A 23633-nucleotide genomic window follows, 5' to 3' on the forward strand; every position below is an offset into this window, starting at 1 on the left:
AATAGAGCCAGAAGGCACTGTATAGATATTTTGGTCCTACCCTTAAAACAGTGCCTCTAGCACCTATCATATCACCTTGCACATTGCAGCCTGCCTTATTTCACTAGTGTTGATGGTTTCTTCATAGACACAAGATCATGACTGAACCTTAGTAAACAATCTTAGTATCCAGGATCAAAGGATTCAGAATTGGAAGGGACCCAGACACTATCTGATCCAACACCTTCATATTACAGATAAGGAAATAGGGTTCAGAGGTTAAATGATTTATCCAAAGTCACATAGTAGTTAAGTAACAGAACCAGAATTTAAACCCAGGTTTTCTGATTCTGGAGCCAGTTTTCCAAATTGGGAGTCAGTCTTCTAGAGATTTGCTAGGCTGGCATGTGAATAATGGGAACTCAGCCCATTGAGAAGCATGTCCATTCAAAGGATTTCCAGCTTGATAGGATCTGCTAAAGCCTGCATTTCACTGGCAAAGCTTTTGAGAACCTAGGTAGTTCCATGGAATCAGGGAAGATTTTAGAGGAGGACCATCTAGGGAGAAGGTTGTAGGAGGGGAGGTATTCTGGCCAAGGTTATGTAGCTCCTTAGAGGCAGAACCAGGCCTGCAGCACAGGTTGCTGACATAGATCTTTCCACTATACTACACTGCCTAGGGACAGGAAGCAAAGTATATTCAATAATATGTTATCTCAAAAAGCATGGTGTCCCTTTTACTTTATCTCCATTCTCAAAAGTGGTGAGTGATCAGACCTGTAATTGGTATAAATTGGCATCCCTGTCCAACTCTGTTAATAGAGTTGCATTTGGTGCCATGATTCTTGACATAGGAGGGCATCTTGCTATTAACAACACCATCTGCCACCAATAGAAAGGTAAGCCTAAGAGTATCCTCCAAACCACCAGGTTGGTCTCTGAAGCCATCATCCAAGGGAGCAACAGCTGTGGAGAAGGGCCTACCATCCCCCTTAGCCCATCAAGTATGAACCACCCACCACAAACTGGACAGATAAGCCAACCTAGCTGAAGCACTGAGGACACAAAGCAGTGGGGACACATAGAAGTGATGTATATACCAATTAGATCAAACCACTAGTACTACCCTAACCACCACCTCCTCTTACATCCTGGTAGCAATAGCCCAGGACCTTGAGCCTAAGAGTCCCAGGAATAGAAGTGCCCTGTCTGAACCAGATTAAAATGTAATTGGGAAATATCTAACAAAACAAATATGGATGCAATAAAATATACATAATATTAATTTGTGGTTTTCTAAGTCAATATTCAGTCCACAGGGATCCCTTATATATGGTTTAACAACCTTCCTCTCTACATATTGGACACCACTGCTCTAGCCCCCAACCCTGCTCCATTATCAGGGAATAAGCAACTGCCTCTGTAGGTGCTACAGCCCCAACTTTCTCAGTAGCCACCACTACTGAAGACCCAGGGGATAAAAAACTCTCACAACCAAAGGTCTGTCAAAGGGTTTGTCTTCAGAAATGGGTATGACCACTCTTTCTCAGTCTTCTCTGATGGTATATCATTCATCTTTTGCCCCACTGTTATAGCTATCCCCCTGTGTTCTGTCCTGGACTCTCTCTTCTCTCTACACTCTCTTCTTTAGTAATCACATCTGCTCCTACTGGTTCAAGTATTACCTTTATGAATATTATTCCCAAATCTATGTATCTAAATTTAACCAAATCTCCTGAATTCCATTCTCATACTATCAACTGCTAGCTGGAAATCTGCTCCAGGATATCATACAAAGAATGCCCAAATAAATATGTACCAAACCAAACTCATTTTCCTTCCCTAAGCCAACCTCTCCTTCAAAATTCTTCATTTCTTCATTCAAAATTCCTTATAGCAACCTTAATGTGTGACTTTGTCATCAATGAGTCTTTCCCCCACTCCCTGCTACCCACCATATCCATTAAGCTGCCAAATCTCTCAATTTTACCTCCTCATCTTTCATATCCATCTCTTTTCTTCTACTGACACAGCTACTGCTCTAGGTCAGGCTCTCATCTATTTACCCCTGGATTACTAACTGGTCTTCTTGCTTCCAGTTTCTCTCCTCTCTAAAGTATTCTCCATATAGATAACAAAATAATGTTCCTAAAGTACAGGTGTGACTACGTCACTCCTCTATAGTCTATAAAATAGAACACAAACTACTTAGCCTGGTATTTCACACCCTCTGCAATTGATTCCTCCTTTCCTTTCTGGACTTATTTCATAGTATTCCCCTTCACAAACTATATGTTTATCCAAAGTAAACCTGCCATTATACATTTATATAAGCTATCCTCCATGCCTGAAATGTCATCCCTCCTCATCTCTACATCTGAGAATCCTTATCCTCCTTAAAAGCTCTGCTCAGGTGCCTCTCATCTGAGATCCTCCTCAATGTCAGTGCTCCCTCCTTCCTTCATTTTCTTTCCTCTATATTGGCATCCTCCCTTTTAAGCTCCTTGATGGCAGGAACCACTTTTATTTTTTGTATTCCCAGTGGCTAGCTCATAGTAAGTGTTTAATAAATATTTGTTGAATGTGAGTCAAATTGGAACCCATAGAGAGATGCCTAGCCAGCAGGGAAGGGCAGAAGAGAGAGTTATGCCTCTGGGGATCCTCTCCTGGATCACCCATTCCACTGTAGGGACAACATGGAACCAAAAGTTACAGTCTGGAAATCATATCACTGGTGCTCTCAACTGTGCCCACTGATGGTGGTTTTATCAATGCTGTTGACCAAGTGATAGCACTCAGAACATTAGACTCTGGTCCTCAAGGTCCCACAGACTCATAAGCTAATAGAACATTAAAACTGAAAGGAATTTAGTTCAACGTCTTCCTTGTGGAGAGGCAGCATGGTGTAGTGAGGAGCATAGCCTCTAGAGCCAGAAACCCTGGGTTTGAATTATAGCTCTCTAACATGCTACTTGAATGACCCTGGACAATCAACTTCACTTCTATGGGTCTCAGTTTCTTTATTTGTAAAATAAGGGTTTGGACTAGATCTTTAAGGTTCTTTTTAGCTCTGTCTCCTGTGATCTACTTAATGACTTTATGATCCTAAAGGCAAGTGAACATTTTCCTGGTAGAATAAATGGAATTTCTTTATCTTTTTCCCAGGTGAAGGAGAGAGGACATATGGCTCATGGCTTAATGGGAATTTGCTTGATCTGAGCCTCTGCTTCCTGTGATTTCTCAATCCAGGCTAAAATAAAATAATTTTAAGAATTTCTCCAAATGTTTGGGGAAAGTTGGCAGTATTTCCCACACCACATATGTAATTCTTCCTTTACATGTATTTTCCTCCTAACTCTGCTGCTGATATCCCTGCTCTCCTTTTCATTTGGCATTCCTATATCTTTACCAACTCTGATGTCCTACGTTCTAAGGTTCTTTGTTATACAACATTCCATGTTCTGTCCAACTCCTAGGTTGCTGGGAATACCAAACTTTGGGAAAACATTTGTTAAAACTCTGATTTTATTTCTGATAGTATCTGGAGGATGATCAAGCACTCTTTTCTCTCCTGAGGCTCTGGTTCTCAGCCAACAGTTGCAATACCAGGTGTTACTTGGAGGTTTTCAGTGTGTGTGTGCTTTGTTTTCCACTTTCTTTGCCAAGTTAGACTTAATACTGCCATTTATTGGTGTCTCATGGATGAATCCCTCTGCTTTGGTTGTCTTGATTAGATGATTAGAAGTTTGGCTACTGTTTGAGCAACGCAAATTGCAGAGTAATCTCTACTCTGCCTGGGGCTGGTGAGGCAGAATACCAATGTAGGGTTTTTCCTGCTCTTCCAGGGGAGTGAGTTAGAATCTGATTTACAGAATCCTGACTACTAGCCCTGAATTGGAGTGACCTGAAGTCCCCTCTTCTTGTGATAGGAGAGCAGGTCTCTCCTTATAGCTCCTGTAGTAAAATTTCCAAGGTTTTAATCTTGGACCCAGATCTCACAGGAGACATTACTTTGATAGGGAAAAAGTTTGAGAATCTTCTTTACACCAAAACTTTTTTTATCAATTTTAGGTAAATGCTCTCAGCAATGATCCCATTTCTTCATCAGTTGGGAGTTTGGGTTCTTGCTCTATGTTCAGAGGTTAGACATTGAATATTCTATTTCCAAAGTCCTTTTCAGCTCTAACACTATTTTCTTATTTCTTTTTTTTTTTTATTTTGTAATGTTTAACAATCACTGCCATACAATTGCGATTTTATCCCTCCCCACCTACTCCCCACTACCCCCCTCCCTCCCCATGACTGCATACAATTCTGTATAGATTCTACATATACTTTCCTATTGAGTATATTTTCACTATAGTCATGCTATGTAGTCAGACTAAGATAAATGAAAGAAATTGTATAACAAATCAGAACATGATACACAAACACATACACATACACAAACATGATCTGCTACAATATGTCTAACACTATTTTCTAACAGCAAGAGTAGTAGATTTACAATTAGAAGACCTGATAATGAATTTTGGCTTTCTTACTTACCACCAGTATGAACTTGGAAAAGTGACTTAACCTTTGTAAGGCTTCAGTCTCCTCATTTGTGAAATAAGGGGGTTGAACTAGATGGATTCCAAGATCCCTTCCAGCTCAAACTATATATTTCTGACGAAGACTGTTTCCAATTCAAACTCTATGATTTCATCATTCAGATGAAGTTTTTAAAGACTATTAAGGCTAATCACTTTCATTGATCCAAAAAATAAAGGGACGCTCACACTGAGCACTCATCATAGCTTATGACTATCAACAAACCACATAGAGTGTCTCACCCTACAAGTTTTTACTTGAAAAATTAATTTAAACAAACTGGAAAGTATTTGCATTATTGGGAATCTGATTTGTCACTAGCACTGACCATCCTTTTAGGGAGGTTCTGAGAGAAAACTAATAAAAACAGGCTTTAAATTCCTTTGCCACGCCCAGCTGCTTTATAAGAGCTAAATAATCATTATCATTCATCAGTAGATTCAACTATGGGGAGGTACCTAGGAGAAGTTGCAAGGAATAGCTCGAGGACTGGTCTTATCATTAAGACCTAGGAGGAAACTGCATGTTAATTAATTCCATGGATGTCTCTTGGGAAAGATTAGATATTCAAATGTGTGAAGAAAAATGCCATCATAAACCAGGGAACCAGAGAAATTAGATACGCAAAATGAAGGCAAAGTGACATGAATTTTGGACATCTCTGTGTTGGGAGAATGATTGACTCATAGAAAAAAGCAGTGTTCAAATAGTCTCAAAGAGATAATGATCAGAAAATCTGATAGGAGCACTTTTGGTAGTACATAAGCATCACAATTACTAATGTTGAGCAGAGGGCTGACTCTATTTCTCTTCCTTAAACAGTATTCAGCCCCAAAGGTCCCTGACACTTTATAGGAAATTATTTAACTGAAGAGACTTCAAAGGACTAGAACAACATTACTGGGCTATGAAGCCAGAGATTCCTCCCTTGCATCCTTCCATTCTATCAATGGACAGGATAGAAGGAAAAGAAAATGAGAAGGATGTGAATTTTAAATATTCTTTCCTTATCAAATAGATTTCCTGTGGTATTGGCCATAGAATCAAAGTTAGAACTGAAAAGGACATCATAAATCATGAAATCCAATCCCTTCACTATAGGGGAGAAAACTAATATACTTTCCTCTCCCACAAGAAGTTATTTTGTATGTATTATTAATTTACCTGCATGTGTACATGCTGCTTTCACCCAATAAAATACAAGCTTCTGGTGTGTAGGAGCCTGTTTCATTTTGTCACTGTATCTCTAGCATAGCATTGGGCACATATGCGTTCATCCTTCGTTGCTGAAGACCATGCCATCAGAGAAATGATGACATGACTTGCACTTGACTTTGTTTTGAGTGAGGGAGAGCTGTGCAGGTCAGCAGCCTCACGTCTCCTCTAGAGCCATCTGAATCCAGTGACCAGATATTCATCAGGATGACTGGAGATGACCCAGGATGAAGCAATTGGGATTAAGTGACTTGCCCAAGGTCACACAGCTAGTGAGTGTGAAGTGTCTGAGGTGAGATTTGAACTCAGGTCCTCCTGACTCCTGCACTGGTACTCTCTCCACTGCACCACCTAGCTGCCCCTATTTCCTTAATAGGTATGTTGTGAAAGAAGAAACAGACCAAAAGAAAATAAAACACAAAAAGTGAAAAATTATATGCTTTGATCTGCATTCAGATTCCATCAATTATTTCTCTGGATGTGGACAGCATTTTTATCATGTTTCCTATGGAGTCTTGGATCGCTGTAATCCTGAAAACACATAAGTCATTCACAGTTGATCACTGTACAATATTGCTGTTACTGTGTACAATGTTCTCCTAGTTCTGCTCATTTTACTTTGCAACAGTTCATATTAAATCTTTCCAGGTTTTTTCTGAGAGCATCCTAATAGTCATTTCTTATAGTACAAGAGCGCAAATACATTCAAATTCTATAGCTTGTTCAGTTGATGGGCATTTCCTCAATTTCCAATTCTTTGCCACCACAAGAAAAGCTGCTATAAATATTTTTTTATATATAGGTCCTTTCCCTTTTTTTCCTTTAATCTCTTTGGGATATAAACCTAGTAGTGTGATACTGCTGGATCAAAGAGTGTGTACAGTTTGATTGCCTTTTGGGCATAGTTCCAAATTGTTCTCCAGAATGGATAGACCAGTTTACAACTCCATGAACAATGCATTAGTGTTCCAATTTTCCCACATCATCCTGTCCAAAAGTTATCAATTCCCTTTTCTGTCATATCAACCAGTCTGATAGGGGTGAGATGGTACCTCAGAATCGTTTTAATTTGCATTTCTCTAATCAATAGTGATTTAGAGCATTTTTTCATATGACTATAGATAGTTTTGATTTCTTCTTCTGAAAACTACCTGTTCATATCCTTTGATCATTTATCAACTGGAGAATGGTTCATATTCTTGTGATTCAGTTCTCTATATATTTGAGAAATATATATATTGAGATACACACATACACACACACACACATATTTGGGAAATATACCAGAGAAGCTTGTAAAAAATTTTTTTCCCGTTTCCTGCTTTCCTTCTAATCTTGGCTGCATTGGTTTTGTTTCTGCAAAAACTTTTTAATTTAATGTAACCAAAATTATCCATTTTACATTCCATAAGGCTATCTTTTTTAATCATAAATTCTTTTCTTATCCACAGATCTCACATTTAAAATTTTCCATGCTCCCCTAATTTGCTTATGATATTACTCTTTATGTCTAAATCATGTACCCATTTTGACATTATCTTGGGATACAGTGTAAGATGTTGATCTATACCTAGTTTTTGCCATCCTGTTTTCCAGTTTTCCCAGCAGTTTTTGTCAAATAGTGAGTTCTTGTCGCAGAAGCCAGGGGTCTTTGGGTTTATCAAACACTAGATCATTATGATCATTTACTACTGTGTCTTGTGTACCTAATCTGATTAGGTACTGATCAACCATTCTATTTCTTAGTACCAGATAGTTTTGATGATTACACTTTGTAATATAGTTTGATACGTACACTTTATGATATAGTTTATAATATAGTTTGAGATTTGATAAGGCTAGGCCATTTGCGTGGTTTTTTTTCATTAATTCCTTTGTTATTCTTGGCCTTTTGTTCTTCCAAACAAATTTTGTTATTTTTTTCTAGCTCTATGAAATAATTTTTTGGTAATTTGACTGGTATGGCACTGAATAAGTAAATTAATTTAAATTTATGTAGAAGAAACCTGCTATGATCTTGACTGTGACGCTTTATTACTTGAACTCTTTCTTTCCATCTAGTTGCAGTATTTTTTCTTTGACCTGAAAGTTCTAGTTTTGGGCCACATAAAGTTTCCGGGAATTTTAATTTCAAGTTTTCTTTCAAGAGTTGAGCAACAGATTCTTTCTATTTTTATTCTCCCCTCTGGTTCTAAAAGATCTGATTTTTAAGATTTCTTAAAATATGATGTCTTTTATCATGAAAGGTGCTGTCCATCTCCAGGGAAACACCTGGTGCAGCTTGAATGGAGATCAAAGATATTTTTTTCTTTATTTTTCTTGAGTTTCTCAGTGTTTTCTTTCACAGCATGACTGACATGGAAATGTTCTGCCTGAATACACATGTGTAACCTATGTCAAATTGCTTTCCTTCTCAATGGGGGGAAGGAGAAAATTTGGAATTCAAGATTTGAAAAAAGAATGTTGAAATTTTTACATGTAATTGGGAAAAATAAAATATTAAATTAAAAAAATCAATATAGTAAGCACCTAAATGCTTGTTTTATTGAATTAGGAACTGACTTGTTCAAATAGCTAGTAAATGGCAGAGCCAGGACTTGAATGCATGCCTTTTGTCCAGTGCTCTTTCCAGTACACACCATCTCATCTCTAATTATTCATAGATGAATAATTCTCTAGCTATTTGTGAATGTTTGTCCTTTATGTGGGCATCCTTCAATTTTTCCCACCATGGACCTCACACTCACCTTACAGAAGGATCTCTGGTCTCTCTTTCTACTCTCTGGGTTACAGTGATGTTGATGTTTTTAGATGAGATTGGCTGGTTATTTCCTATAAGAACTCCAGAAGCATGATGACATCCAGATGGTGACTGTCCACATCCGAGTCTTCCCTGTAAGAGATAAAGTCTATTTAGCCAGATTGTGCAATCACGGAAAAAGCTTCACATAGAGTGTTAATTTGGATCAGGAAAAAGAAAACAAAACTTGTCTTGATTGAACATTCTCTAATTTCTCTTCTATAAGATGTCATTAGCTTGACACAGGGCCCTGATAGCTATTGCTTTCCCTTGGCTGCTGTATCTCTCCTTTTCTAAACTGCATTCCTAGTATATAGGAGAGCACAGTTAGAGAAAGGGAGAAAAATTAGCAATAGCAATGCTAAGGAAAGAATGGGCAGCTAGATGGTGTAGTGAATAGACCACCAGGCCTGGAGTTAGGAAGACCTGAGTTCAAATCCAGCCTCAGACATTTACTAGCTGTGTGATCGTGGGCAAGACACTTAACCCTATTTGTTTCAGTTTTTTTGTCTGGAAAATGAGTTGAAGAAGGAAATGACAAATCATTCTGGTATCTTTGTCAAGAAAAGCCCAAATGGAGTCATGAAGAGCCAGACAGGACCGAAACTAAAGAACAATAACAAGGAGGGAACAGATGATATCTTAAAGTGAAATTTACATGTCTGTCAATGTGAAATTTACATGTCTATTGCACTCTCCAGCATAACTGGAGGATCTATAAGGTCCTTTCCAGCTCTAAAATTCTGTGTTCTGAGACTTGTTCCCTCCCTCTCCCCCCTCTCATTTTACACAAATACATGTGTGGCTTTTTATACAAACTCAGAACACAGGATGTCAAAACATCCTATGGGCATCAGAATAGAAATTGATAGAAGCAGAAAGGATCTTACAACAGAGAATATTAGCATATAGAACACTGGATCATAGAATGTCAGAGATAAAGGGAAATTTAGAGCTTATCAGTCCAATACACTTATGTATCTTGAATAAAAGGTGATCATAAGTACCTTCATTTAATATGGGTTGGACTTAACAGGAAGATTTAGAAATGCAAATCTGGAGCCTATTAAGTGGCAGTAAATGTAACAAGCCCTTAGGAAAGCCCCAGTAAGTTTAGCGCTATAATTAAAGTTCTTGTTTTCATCACTCTTGTGAAATCCTCTTCTCTATTTTGTATTCTTGGAACTTTTTTTCCCCAAACTAATATCCCAATTTTACAAAAAACTGAGTACGTTTACAATATACAGGGAATACAGTATATTGAAATTTATTTTTTAATCTGGGGACAGCCAAACATTTTTTAATCTGGGGGGAGGGGGTGGTGAATTTTTTTTATCATTCATTTTGCAGCATCTGACTGTATCCTTCTGCTGTTGCTGCCCATTGAAATTTGAAGATGGGTATTATTTTTAAAATCTTGATCTTCCAACTTTAAATTCCAACTCTCCAAAAAATCCTTTCCTCCTCTGAACTCTCCTAGCATTGTGTTTGTACTGCTCTCACACGCTGTGCACCATATTTATCTGTATACGTGATATATTCCGCTGCTGCATTTCAAGTTCCTTAAGGGCAGGTACCTATACTTTAATCCCCTCCTTCAGGACCTAGTAATGCCTTACACATAGCAAGAGCTCAATAAACACTTGCTGACTTGAAAGTGGTTTGTAAACTAAACTGATCCTATTTTCCCTTGCTGATATCTTACCTATTCTTTAAGGTAGGCAAAAACAAAACAAAACAAAACTATTCACTCTATAAAGCCTTTTCTGATGTGTCCTGCATGCATTCACCTCATCTCCCACCCAGCTGAGGTTCCCCTTCTTATCTGATAGAGCATTCTGTACTTTTCCTTTGTTTGTATCATATCCTAATTGTTATGCTTCTCTGTGCATGTCTTATCAACCCTACAAACTATAAGCTTCTTAAAGGCAGGGACTATGTCTTATTTAATTTTTCATCTTTCTCAATATCTAGAACAGTGTGTTTTATATATACAGAGCTGATGCTTAAAAATGCTATTACTTAATGGAAAGGGCACTGGAATTGGAGCCAGAAGTTTAAGAGGCAATGAACTTAACCTTTCTAAGCTGTTACTTCCTGATTATCAAGTAGGGCTGGCTCCCACCTGCCATACCCACATCACAGGATGATGGTAACTATGAGGATGACATGTAATGATAAATGTGAAAGGGCTTTGCAACTGTAAAGTATTATAGACGTATGAGCTCTTACTATTATTGCATGATGATGAGCCCACAAAGTAGTGAAATATATACTTCTGTCTCTAATTACACTATTAACCCTCAGTTCAAGAAAAGTTTTTTTTTTTAACCTTCAGGGTGACAGAAATTCAGTTCAGAAAGGGACCTCTGAGATTAAATTCATACCTGAAGTCTGATCTCTCTTAGTTAAGGTTGAATATTCATTCCTTCTAGTTCTAATGTTCTCCTCTGTGTTCTCTTCTAGCCCTGCCATTCTGTGAATTTTTAAAGAATATTTTTGACTTTCTTTATTCACTGATTCTGCTTATGTTTTTGAAACTTAATCTTCAGTGCTAAATTCTGGTAGCTTACCAACTCTTCCTTACTGGTATGGATCTCTTTCTCATCTAAAGCTTTCTTTGCCACCTTATCAAATTCATAATTTAATCTTGTTGGTGGGTAAGTCACAAGTGAAACTTACAAATCAATTAACTAACAGACTAGTGTCAGAAACTAACCAATACAATCCAACCAGCGTTAAGTATCTGTTATGTGCTAGGACTGTATTGGACCCTGAAAATACAAAGACAAGCCAAAATGGTTCCTACTTTCAATGAGCTTCTATTTTCCTAGGGGAGAGGGAACTCTGTTAAAAAAAAAAAAAACGCAGAAAAGCAGAAAATGGAGGGCAGCCAAGATGGCTCAATCAAGCTTTCCCAAATTCCCCTCCAAACAATTCTAAAATAACACCTCAAATTGAATTATGGAGTGGTAGAACCAACAAAAGTTTGGATGAAAAATTTTCCAGTCCAAGACAACTTAGAAGGTTGGCAGGAAAGTTTGTCCCATTAGAGTGGGCAGACCTGGAGCATAGCACAGACCATGCAAGACAGACCTTGCCATAGTGCTAGCAGTGGACCTTGGAGGTGGCTGTGTTGGCAGCAGCAGCAGCTTTGGGAGTTCTCAGAGCATGTATGGTGGGGGAAGGAAGTTGGACAATTGGTCAGAAGGAGATTTGCTGGTGTTGGGTTCAGGACCCTCTGCCATTGTCATACATAATTTCTGGTCATATTACCAGGGCTAAAAGGAGTAATAGTACTTATGGCAGCAGTGGAGGAGGGACCCTGGTTTAAGCAGAAGAAAAACTGGAAAAGGAAATGAGAATGATGAAAGAAAATTATGAAAATAGAGTCAATAGCTTGGTAAAAGAGGCATAAAAAATACTGGAAAAAAACACTTTAAAGAGCTGAATTGGCAAAATGGAAAAAAGAGAAATGGAAGCACAAAAGTTCACTGAAGAAAATAATCCCTTAAAAATTAGAATTCAGCAAATAGAATCTAATGACTCTCTGGGATACCAAGAAACAATAAAAAAAAATCAAAAGAATGAAAAAATAGAATAAAGTGTGAACTACCTGTAATGTTAAGGGAATCTGAAGATTTTCCCTGCCCCTTAATAGGCCCATATGACCAGCTTTGAGTTTTGACCCAGCGCACAGCTTAAGTCATATGGAGCCTGAGTCACAACACATGGTAGAGAAGCTTACTGAGGGTGGAGCAGGAAGGGAGAGTGAAGCAAAGCTTGGAGAGAGCAAGGCAGAGTTGAGGTAGACCAGCTAGTATGAGTGAGAGAGGGAGAAATTTTGCCTAGGGGATCTTGTTTGTGGGGAGGCTTAACAGAGGGAAGGCTTGGAGATGTTGGTGCTCCCTGAATTGATGGTATGTATGAATTTCTTTGTTACCATGGTGGAATTGCCTTTCTGGTATCTAAATAAATATTTTGGTTTCACCTTTGAGGAAGAGAGTTATTTATATTTTGCAAATTTACCCTGGAAATAAGCATGCATATTCATAGTGGTTGCTATAGGTATCACATTGGTGTTATGCTACCTCATTAAAAAACCGACCTAGAAAATAGATCAAGTGATAATTTAAGAATTATTGGACTATCTGAAAGCCACGATCAAAGAAAAAGCCTAGACATCCTATTTCAAGAAATTATCAAGGCAAACTCTCCTGATATCCCAGAACCAGAGGGTAAAACAGCAATTCAAAGATTCCATCAATTACCTCCTAAAAGAGACCCCCAAAATTAAAACTCCCATAAATACTATAGCCAAATTCCAGAAAATATTGGAGAAAACATCACAAACAGCCAGGAAGAAATAATTCAAAATTGTGGAGCCACAGTCAGGATGGGATAAAATTTAGCAGTTTCCACATTAAAGGATTAAAGAACTTAGAATGTGATATTCCAGAAGGCAAAGGAGCTAGGATTACAACTAAAAATAACCTATTCAACAAAACTGAGTATAATCCTTCAGGGGGAAAAAATGGATATTTAATGAAATAGAGGACTTCCAAGCATTCCTGATGAAAAGAGAAGTGCTGAATAGAAAAACTGTTATTCAAAGAGAAGACTCAAGAGCAGCATTAAAGGTAAACATGAAAGAAAAATCATAAGGGAACAAATAAGTTTTAAGTGTTTATATTCCCATATGAGAGGATAAGAATTTATAATTCCTAAGAACTTTCGCATTATTAGGGCAGTCAGAAGGTGTATACATAGATGCAGAACATGGGTGCGAGTTGACTATGCCAAATGATTTTAAAAAATAAAATTAAGGGGTGAAAAAGAGGAATGTACTGGGAGAAGGAGGAAGAGAGACAGAAAAACAGGAAAAATTATCTCACATAAAAAAAGTACAAAAAGAAAAGCTTTTATAATGGAGGGGAAGATGGGGTAGGGGTGGGAAATGCTTGAACTTCATTCTCACTGGAACTAGCTCAGAAGGAATAACATGGACACTAAGCTGAGTATACAAATCTATATTGCACCATGCAGAAGAAGGAGGGGGAAAGGATAAGAGAAGAAGAGGGGGTCTGGTAGAAGGATGGGCAGATTAAGAGAGGTAGTGGTCAGAAACAAAACACACTTTAGAGGAGGGAGAAGGTAAAAAGAAAGAAATAAAAGGATAGGTAGGAGAAAAAATGGGATGGGAGGTAAAATACAGTTAGTAGTCATAATTATGAATGTGAATGGGATGAACAAATCCATAAAATGGAAGTAGATAGTAGAATGGATTAAAAACCAGAATCCAACAATATGTTGTTTATAAGAACCATACCTGTTTATAAGAAACACACAAAGGAAAAATGAGGGGCTGGAGCTGAATCTATTAAACTTCAGTTGAGGTAGAAAAGCAGGGGTAGGAATCATGATCTCAGACAAAGCAAAAACAAAAATAGACCTAATTAAAAGGAATAAACAGGGTAACTACATTTAGGTAAAAGGTACCATAAACAATGAAGTAATATCAATACTAAACATATATTCACCAAATGGCATCCAGATATGTAAAGGAAAAGTTAAATGAATTACAAGAGGAAATAGACAATAAAACTGTACTAGTGGGGGACCTCAAGTTTTCCCTCTCTGTAGCAGATATATCTAACCATAAAGTAAATAAGAAAGAAATTAGGGAGATAAATAGCATTTTAGAAAAGTTAGATATAATAGATCACTTGAGAAAACTGAATGGGAACAGAAAGGGGTATACCTTTTTTTCAGGTATACATGGTACTTTTACAAAAATTGACCACATATTAGGGCATAAAAACATCACAACTGAATGCAGAAAAGCAGAAATATTAAATTCATCTTTTTCAGACCATAATGCAATAAAAATTATATTCAATAAAAGGCTATGGAAATAAAGACTAAAAATTAATTGAAAACTAAATAATCTAATCCTAAAAAATGAGTGGGCCAAAGAATAAATCATAGAAATAATAATTTCATTAAAGAGGATGACAACAATGAGACAACATACCAAAATTTATGGGATGCATTCAAAGTTGTACTTACGGGGAAATTTATATCTCAACACTTTCACCAATAAGACACTGATGCACTATTGCTAGAGTTGCGAATTGATCCAACCATTCTGGAGAGTAATTTGGAACTATGCCCAAAGGGCTATAAAACTGTGCATACCTTTGATCTAGCAATACCACTACTAGATTTGTACCCCAAAGAGATCAAAGGAAAAGGAAAATAACCTATATGTACAAAAATTTATAGCAGCTCTTTTTGTAGAAGGAAAGAATCGGAAATTGAAAGGATACCCATCAATTGGGGGATGGTTGAACAAGTTGTAGTATATGATTGTGATGGAATATTATGGTGCTTTAAGAAATGATGAGCAGAATGTGCTTTCAGAAAAAGCTGGGAAGACTTATATGAACTGATGCAAAGTGAAATGAGCAGAACCAGGAGAACACTGTACACAGCAACAGCAATATTGTATGATGGTCAACTGTGAATAACTTAGCTATTTGGTCAATAAGTGGTATACTTTTAAAATTTTCTTTATTATTCTTTTTTTGAGTCTGTTTTCTTTTGCAACATGGCTAGTATAGAAATGTTTTACTATACATGAATAATCTATATCAAACTGCTTGCTTTCTCAAGAAGGGGTGATATGAGGCACGAAGTGAGAGAATCTGGAACTCAAAATTTTTTTAAAAATGGATGTTAAGAAGTTTTGTTTACATATAATTGAGAAAAAAATAAAAATTAAATGTAAAAATAATTAAATGCATAAAACAAAACAAATACAAGTAGATACATAATAATTTAAGAAGTGAAAGAAAATTAACAACTATCATGATCAACAAATGCTTCCTGTAAGGGCTAGAGGCACTCAAGAAATCCAAACTGTTTGCTTAAAAACATAACCACCAGGTATTTCCTTCTTGCTGTTTTTTAAAAATTTCTCATAGATTCAGAAATACTATCAGGGATCATCTAGAGACAAATACCTTCACTTTCCATAGGTGAGGCAACCAAAGCCCAGAGACATTAAAGGGGTTTGTCCAAGATCTGTGTTCTGTGTTCTAAGGTCCTTACAGACTCTAAGATGTAAATGGTCTGGAGCTGGTGAAAAAAAGGATAATCTCCTTAAGGCAGCATGAGGGAATGGGCACTAAGATGGATTAAGGGGTGGACATCAGAGGAAGTGACAGTAGGCAAAAGGAGGGCAGGGAGATGAAGAAGGGAAGAGTGCTGGATAGTCATGGAGAGAGGAAAGGAACCATGAAACTTTTTGTGAAAGGTTAAAATAGAGATTTAGTGGAGGGAAGTTTCCTGAGAGGAAAAATCACTTTAATGCAGTGTTGTTTCATTTTCCTTCTATGTCTTTGAGGTTGAGAAACATATTTAGTAACCTAACTGCCCCAAAATTACAGCCAAGCATTGACCACACTCCCCTCTCTGGAATGCCTGACTCTTTCTGGCTTTTGATGATGCTATTCTATCTTAATTCTCCCTTTCTTTCTTCACTGGGAACAGTAACTCAGTTGTTCTCAATGAGGTTGTCCTCAAGTTAATTCCTAGCAACTCCTTACGACAGAACCACAGAATGTTTGAGCTGGAGAAGACCTGAGAACATAGTTCATATTGGTACAGTGATTTAATGTACACATAATAATGCTTTCCTCACAACAGGCCTGAAGTTGGCATTGCAAATATTATTATCCAAATTTTTACAAATGAGAAAACTGAAGCTCAGGGAAGTTAAGTGATTGCAGTATTACAGTGAGGTTCTGAATCCACATCTCTGTTGAATTCCACCACCCTCAACACAGAATATCAAAGGGGCCTTAGAAATCATCTTGTCTGGCACCCACATTTTATACATGAGGAAAACAGTGATAGCAAATTGCCCATGACAGAGCCTGGACCAAAACAAGTTCATGACTCCCAAGGCTAATAGCATTTTCACTGTGTTTCCCCTGGGGGTTTTCTGTGGGTTCTCCCTTATCATCTCAACAGAGCCTCTAGGCCCTGCAGTGACTGGATCTGTCTGACAGGGGGATGGGGCCATTCACGCTTAGAGATTCCTATACCTGGAGCAGGCCTTTTTTTTCCTTTAATGTTTAACAGGTCTGTATTTCTGAGCAACCTTTCTGCTCCCCTGACACCTGAGTCCTTTGCTCAGACTCCTTCAAATTTATTTTGACTGAGGAGATGAGGTTTAGAAGAGATCTGTGCATAGTCACCAGAAAAGCCCTGAACTCCATAACCCGCTCCCCAGAGAGCAGCTACGTTCTCATAGGAGGAAGTGAGGTCTCTTCTTTAAACAAAGCAACTCTGAGAAGAACTGGCAGCTGATTTCTGGAATAAACGGTCTGGGATTATCATGACTTTCAAAAAAGGGAAGAGAATGAAGTCCACACACTATAGGATGATGAGCTTTGATTCCTGGTAACATTTTAGAAGACATTAAAGAATAGTTTAATGAAAAGCTAGAAAAGGAAGATGTGATTATAAAGAACAATTCATCAAGAAAAGGGCATATCAAGCACATTTCATTTCCATTTTGAAAGAATTACTAGACTGGAAGATCAGGGAAATGCTGTATAGTTTACCTGAATTTTAGCAACACATCTGGCAGTCTTTCATTGCTATTCTTGTGGAAGAAATATATGAGCTAAACAATAGTAGCCCTTAGGATTTGGAACTGGTTAAATGGCCAGACCCAGAAAGTAACCATTAGTGATTCAATAACAATAGTGAACAATAACAATGAGATCTCCAGTGGAGTGCCACAGGGATCTGTGCCTAGCTCTGTGTTAACATTTATATCTATTATTTGGATAAAGGCATAGATGGAATGCATATCAAATTTGTAGATGACATGAACCTCTGTGAGAGAGAGCTAAATACTATATGACAAAGTTGGTATTCAAAAAGTTCTTGCCAGGCTAAAATAGTAGGCCAAATCTAATAAAATTAAACTTAATAGGAATAGATTTAAAGTCTTGACTTTAAAAAAATAAATGCCTTAAGTACAAGATGATGAAAGTGTGGCTAAAAAGCAGTTCGTTTGAAAACGATCTGGGGATTTTGTGGGACTATAACTTCAATGAATCAACTGTGTGATATATCAGCCAGGACTTGACAACTACGTCCTCCCCCATTAGATCATACTTGAAGTACTGTATATAGATTTGAGTGACATATTTTAAAAAGACCACTGACAAGCTATTGGATGTCCAGAGGAAGATAACTGGTTGAGTGAAGGGCGTGAAGTTCAGGCCAAATAAGTATTAGGTTTTTACAAATTTCTGTGTAGGCACATTAGATTGTAAACTCTTGAGAGCAGAGGTTGCTTCACTCAGCGCTAAGCACAGTGCTCAGTAGATAGTTGAGTTGTAGAAAATGGTTTGTTTAGCCTGGAGAAGAAACTTATAAAGGACAGGATAGCTGCCTTTAAGTATTTGAACATGGAGGAAGAGCATAATGAGCAGGAATGGGGGAAATTTGCAAAGACACAAATTCAGGCTTTTCAGAGCTGTGCCAAAAGGGAATGGGCTGCCGGGAGAGGTGGAGGGCTCCCCCTCAAGAGGAGTCTTCATGGTGGAGGAGATACTTAGCCAAGTATGGGCTGGCCTCAAGGACCTCTGAGGTCCTTTCCAACATAGAAACTCTGTAGCTCCCAGACTTGGCTTTGTCATTGACTTGCTGTGTAATCTTAGGGAAATCACTTTCCTTTCTGGGTCTTAATCGATGAAAGAAGAGAGCAGTAACACATGATCTTTATAGTCTATTCCACCCCTTAAAAAAAAAAAATTCTATGATGCTAAATCTTAGTATTTCTCCTTTTTCTCTCCTCTCTCCCTCAGCCTGCTATGACAATCCCCAAAACTACTCCACCTTCCCTCCCTCTGGCTAGGAGCCATGACTCATAGCCAAGGATACTTTCTATAGTTTCTCCTTAGATTTTAAAAACTTGTTGCCTGTATTTATAGGCTATTAGAATAGGGTCTCAGTTACACCTATCATCTGTAGTTTAATAAACATCTTATAACTTTGTTTGTACAGTATTTTTGGCTCAGGTCCTAGTCTCCTTCCAGGTCCAGTCACAAAAATCCTGATTCTCTGCTCTTGAAAACACTGGGGAATCAATTCCTGCTTGTTCCCAGAATGGGCCTTGCCTGTAATGACAAGGCAAGGTTTCCCCACACCCTGTGTCTCGCCAACTCACTGTCACCCTGAGCATTAGCAGGGCAGGCCAAAGCAGCCTCTTAGGAGTGTACACACCCACCATATCCATGGTCACTCTGCTAAGGCTCCACTGTGATAAACCCTGGAACAAAAAGTAGGAACAGAGGAGAGAACAAGACTTAAAGAGAGTTGGTCTCCTTTCTCTCACTGCAAAATATGTCCTACTTAGCCTGTCTTACTTTTTACTTATTCTTTCCATATTCTTCCTTAGGCTGTTAGGGACAGTGTTTTATCATCTTGTAAGCAATGGAAATAGCACTGAACCTGAAGTCAAAGGATTAGGCTCAAGTTCCAACTCAGTCACATACTACCTGCGTGACCTTGTGCAAGTCACTTCACCTTTGTGGGCCTCAGTTTCCTTATCTATAAGATTAGGGATTGGATTAGATGTCCTCTAAGGTTCCTTCCTGGTTCTAAAATATATGATCTTGGAAATACCTTATTGCTAAATCATTTATGGCATAAAATGGGGTGTTAAGCAGGGGTAAAGATGCCAGCACTGTGGCATTGGATGCGGCACCTTCCATCTCCAGGCCTTAAGTGATTTTTGTTTGTTTATTTGAATAGAATGAGGGAGTTGGACCAAACAGTCTCTAAGGTTCTTTCCAGCTCTGACATTCTATAATCAACATTATGTTCAAAGATCCCCTCTGGGTTGGTCATTCTATGTGCAGCATCTTCACTTTGGCCTGCCCCAATGGGAGAATGATCTAGTAGACTTCTCCACTGGATTGCTACTCTAGAGGGGAGTCATGTGAGTCATGTGAGCAAGATGGAGGATTATACATTTTCTCTGGTCCTGACTTCTCAAATGTTTTTCAAAACAGAAATTATGTGCACAAGAGAAAGCAACTTCAGAGTTCAAAAGAAGGTTAACACCCCCTCCCCAAAGAAAACAAAACAAAAACAAAAAACAAACTTATTACCTGATGCTCACTAACCTGAGCCTAGTTATCTCTCCCCCACCTTGAACCCTACTGGCAGTGAGGCTACACTAGCAGAACCCAGGACATGACACAGGCTTACAATGAAACCCAACACCATGCCCCAGTCCTCTTTCCTGGGTAGTGGAGACCCCAGCCTGGGCTTCCATAGACAACCAGTGGGGCTATAGTCAGTCAGCAGCAAAAGCCTCATGGGCCACGTAACACCAGCACTGCAAGACTCTGAACTGCCAATGCAGTGGCATCCCTGTGGCATCAGTGCAGCAAAGCTTTGGACTACCAACACCAGGCCAGGGTTACTAAGGAACAGAGGGACAGAGTGCAATATGTGTGTGTGTGTGTGTGTGTGTGTGTGTGTGTGTGTGTGTGTGACTTTAAAACATTCCACTATGTTTGAGGGAGAGAGCATGGCACCTAGTTGAGTCCAGTTATGACAACCCAAAAGAAGTCACTTGAGGCAGAGACCTAGGTGGTAAATTACCAAGTGTGAGACACTTTGAGATCCAGACCCCAAGTATACCACCATCAGAGGGGACTGAGTCAGAAAGTGAATAGTTTTCCAGGGCTATGGAAACCCTAGAGATGGGAGGGGTGGAGAGAGACTGAAATTATCAAAGATCTCAGGAAGAATAAAACTCAAAGACCTTGAACATAAGCAGAAAAATCAACAGGGAAAATACTAAGAGCAGAAGGAAATATGGCCTCCAGATCTAGTTAATGAGATCAGGCACCTATGAATAAATACTGCAAAATGAAGGGAAATGACCCAACACTTGATGAGACAGAGGATCAAGAAGAATATGGAGAGAACATGGAAACACAACATGCTATTCCTCAGTGATTCAAAAGAGAAATGGGAATCATGAAAGAATAACTCATAGGTAGTTAAATAATGGGTAGAATAGAAAGACTGGAATATGTAATGGCAGGCTTCACCAAAAAGAGACAAAAGAGAGAACAATAGATTAGGAATGCAAATGTACACAAGTGAAAGAAAAACTAGAAGGGAAGCAAAAAACCAAAACAAAAACAGTAACTTTAAATAAAATATGCTCACTATGGAAGCAAAACTTCTGATCCTGAAGATGGGACGTGCAGACACAACCTAAGAATCATAGGGCTCCCAGAACATGATAGGAAAAAAACTTTAAAGCCATAGTGCAGAAAATAATATAAGAGATTTGCCCAGAATCTCTGAACATAGGAAATGAAATACCAACTGAGAGAATTCACAGATAATACCCCCCACCAAAAAAAAACCAACCCCAAACCCCAAACTCATGACTACTCTATAGCATCAGGGACTCTAATAACACCCTCACCCCCAATTATATACATTTTGAAAGGAGGTACCCCACTTTTAAAAAAATGAAACTGACTTCCCCTTTAATGAGACACAGTACAGTAGACTAGAAAGGGCACTATACTTGGAGTCTAGAGTTGTTGTTTCTCCTTTCTTCTCTAAGAGGACCGAAGACATCAGGAGGGTGATGTGATATCTTGACTTGCAAATGAATTGGACTTAAGTGAAGAGAGCTGTGCAAAGTCATCATGCTCGCTCTCTACTCCAGGGTCATCTGAGTACAGTGGCAAGACATAGATCAGGATGACTAGAGATAGTCCCAGATGGAGGAGACCTTGGTCTCTTTAAGCTACGGTCTTTCCCAGGTCTCAGTTTGTCTGAGGCAATGGCCTTTCAGTGGTAGTTAAGATATGAGGCAAAAGTTGGCGTGTGTGTGTGTGTGTGTGTGTGTGTGTGTGTGTGTGTGTGCATACATATCAAACTGAGAGGGAAAGAACCTTAGAGTTTCTGGCCAGAACAGAAACAATTGCTATTTACACTTACTCTGAGTCATCAAAACCCAAATGGTGACCAAGTGAAGTGAGGCTTGGGCTGGGACCTATTATTGGTCAATCAGTGAGAGCCAAAGTGATTTGGGTTTTCCAGTGCTCTATTTCAAGAAATCATAAATGAACTCCATGGGTCAAAAGAGGTATGGGTCAAGTCCCAGCTCTGCTGCTTACTATCTCTGTGAGTTGGGCAAGTTGCTTCCTTTTTATGGGCTTTAGGTGCTATAAACTGAATCCAGAGGAGAACAACCAGGGTTCTAGGTTATATGAGGACAAGTGAAGGAGCTGGGGCAGTTTGGCCTGGAGAAAAGAAGGCTTGAGGGATGTGAGGAGCAAGAGAGCAGTCTCCAATGCTCTGAAGGGCTGTCATGTAGAAGGGGGTTTAAGGTTGCTCTGCTTGTCCCCAGGGGGAAGAACTCAGAGTAATGGCGGCATGACACAACAAAGCAAGCTTAGACAATATAAATAAAAGGCTCCCAGTGATGAGAAGTCACCCCAAATAGAACAGGCCACCTTGGAGAGTAGTGGGCTCCTTCTTATTGGATGTCTTCTTGCAGAGGTTGGATGGTGTGGGACAAGAGGGGGTTCTGGTTTAGGTGTGGATTAGACCAGCAAGCACTGAAATTTCTTCTAACTTAGAGCTTCTGCAGGTGGTTTGGGGAGCACCAAAGAGTTTATCAAATGTTTTCCTCATGACAACACTGGCAAAGGCAGGGATTGAAAATAGAATTATCTCCATTTTATTAAGAGGAAACTGATGCTGAGAGACATTTATGAGGCTGGCCTGAGGCTCCATTGTATGCCATTCTGCCTCTCTTTCTGAATTTGCTTTGGGCCTGTATCTACTGTTCAGAAACCAAGCAGTTTTCTCTTTGAAGCTTTTTTCCATTAAAATTACTGACTACGTAGCTACAATAGAATGAAATCAGTTTAAACAATGTACCCAGTGCTACTCTTTCAGTGTGACTTAATTTTCACTTTAAAAATGCACCCAATCTCTCAGCTGTACACATGCTGTTTACTGAAGTAGCTGTCAGCAACCTAAAAACATACACCAACATCACAGGGTACAGGGTATCTCCAGGGGAGCAGGCCCTCAGTCTCTTCCCTACTGATTCATCCTACAAAGAGGCCAAATTTGTAATTCTAAAGACTTCTGCTGCTTCCTTCATTTTGCTTTCCTATTCAAACATAACAGATAAAAGAAAAATGGCCAAGACTGTCATCTTGGCATTCAATGTCCTCTAAAACCTACCTGCATAACCATCTAGCCTACCCAAATTTTTGGAATTTCCTGAGCTAAACCCAATGCAAGTGGCCATGTCCCCTCACCTCCATGTCTTTGTTTTTATTCTTCACTCAATTAACAAATATTTATTAAAAGTACTGATAATGTGGCTAGGTCCTATGCTAAAAAGATACAAATGGAACAATCCCTGCCTTCAAAAAGCATACATTCTACAGAGGGAAATAAGTGTATGCAGATAGGTATAAATAAAATAAATTTTGTTGTTCAGTCATGTTTGACTCTTTGTGACCCCATTTGGGGTTTTCTTGGCAAAGATACCAGAGTAGTTTGCCATTTCCTTCTCCAGTTCATTTTATAGATAAGGAAACTGAGGCAAACAGAGTCAAGCAACTTGCCCAGGTTCACAAAGCTAGTAAGTATCTGAGGCCATATTTGAATTCAGGAAGGTGAGCCAGCACTCTATCCACTGTGGACCTAGTTGTCCCAACAAAATAAATACAAGATTATTATTCTGGGGAGGCACTAGCAGTTAGATGGATTACGAAAGGCCTCAAGTAGGAAGTGACATTTCAATTAAGCTTAAGCAGGGATTCTAAGAGGTGGAGATGAGGGAATGGCCAGTGCAAAGGCACCTAGACAGGAGTAGGAATGTATGCGAGGAACAGCAAGGAGGCCAGTTTGGTGGTTCATAGAGTGTATGATAGGGAATAATGTATAATAAAACAGGAAA

General features: G+C 38.7%; 1 protein-coding gene across 1 annotated transcript in view; it reads right to left on the reverse strand.

The window, feature by feature from the left end:
• TGM3 (transglutaminase 3) overlaps positions 1-23633 on the reverse strand; it is a 118735-nt gene that overhangs the window by 62949 nt on the left and 32153 nt on the right. The window contains exon 2 of the mRNA XM_072632399.1: positions 8535-8680. The gene's annotated coding sequence lies outside the window, so the exon portion shown is untranslated. The remainder of the gene's footprint in view (positions 1-8534; positions 8681-23633) is intronic.

The sequence above is a fragment of the Notamacropus eugenii genome, chromosome 1, assembly GCF_028372415.1.
Source record: "Notamacropus eugenii isolate mMacEug1 chromosome 1, mMacEug1.pri_v2, whole genome shotgun sequence".
NCBI classification, from domain to species: Eukaryota; Metazoa; Chordata; class Mammalia; order Diprotodontia; family Macropodidae; genus Notamacropus; species Notamacropus eugenii.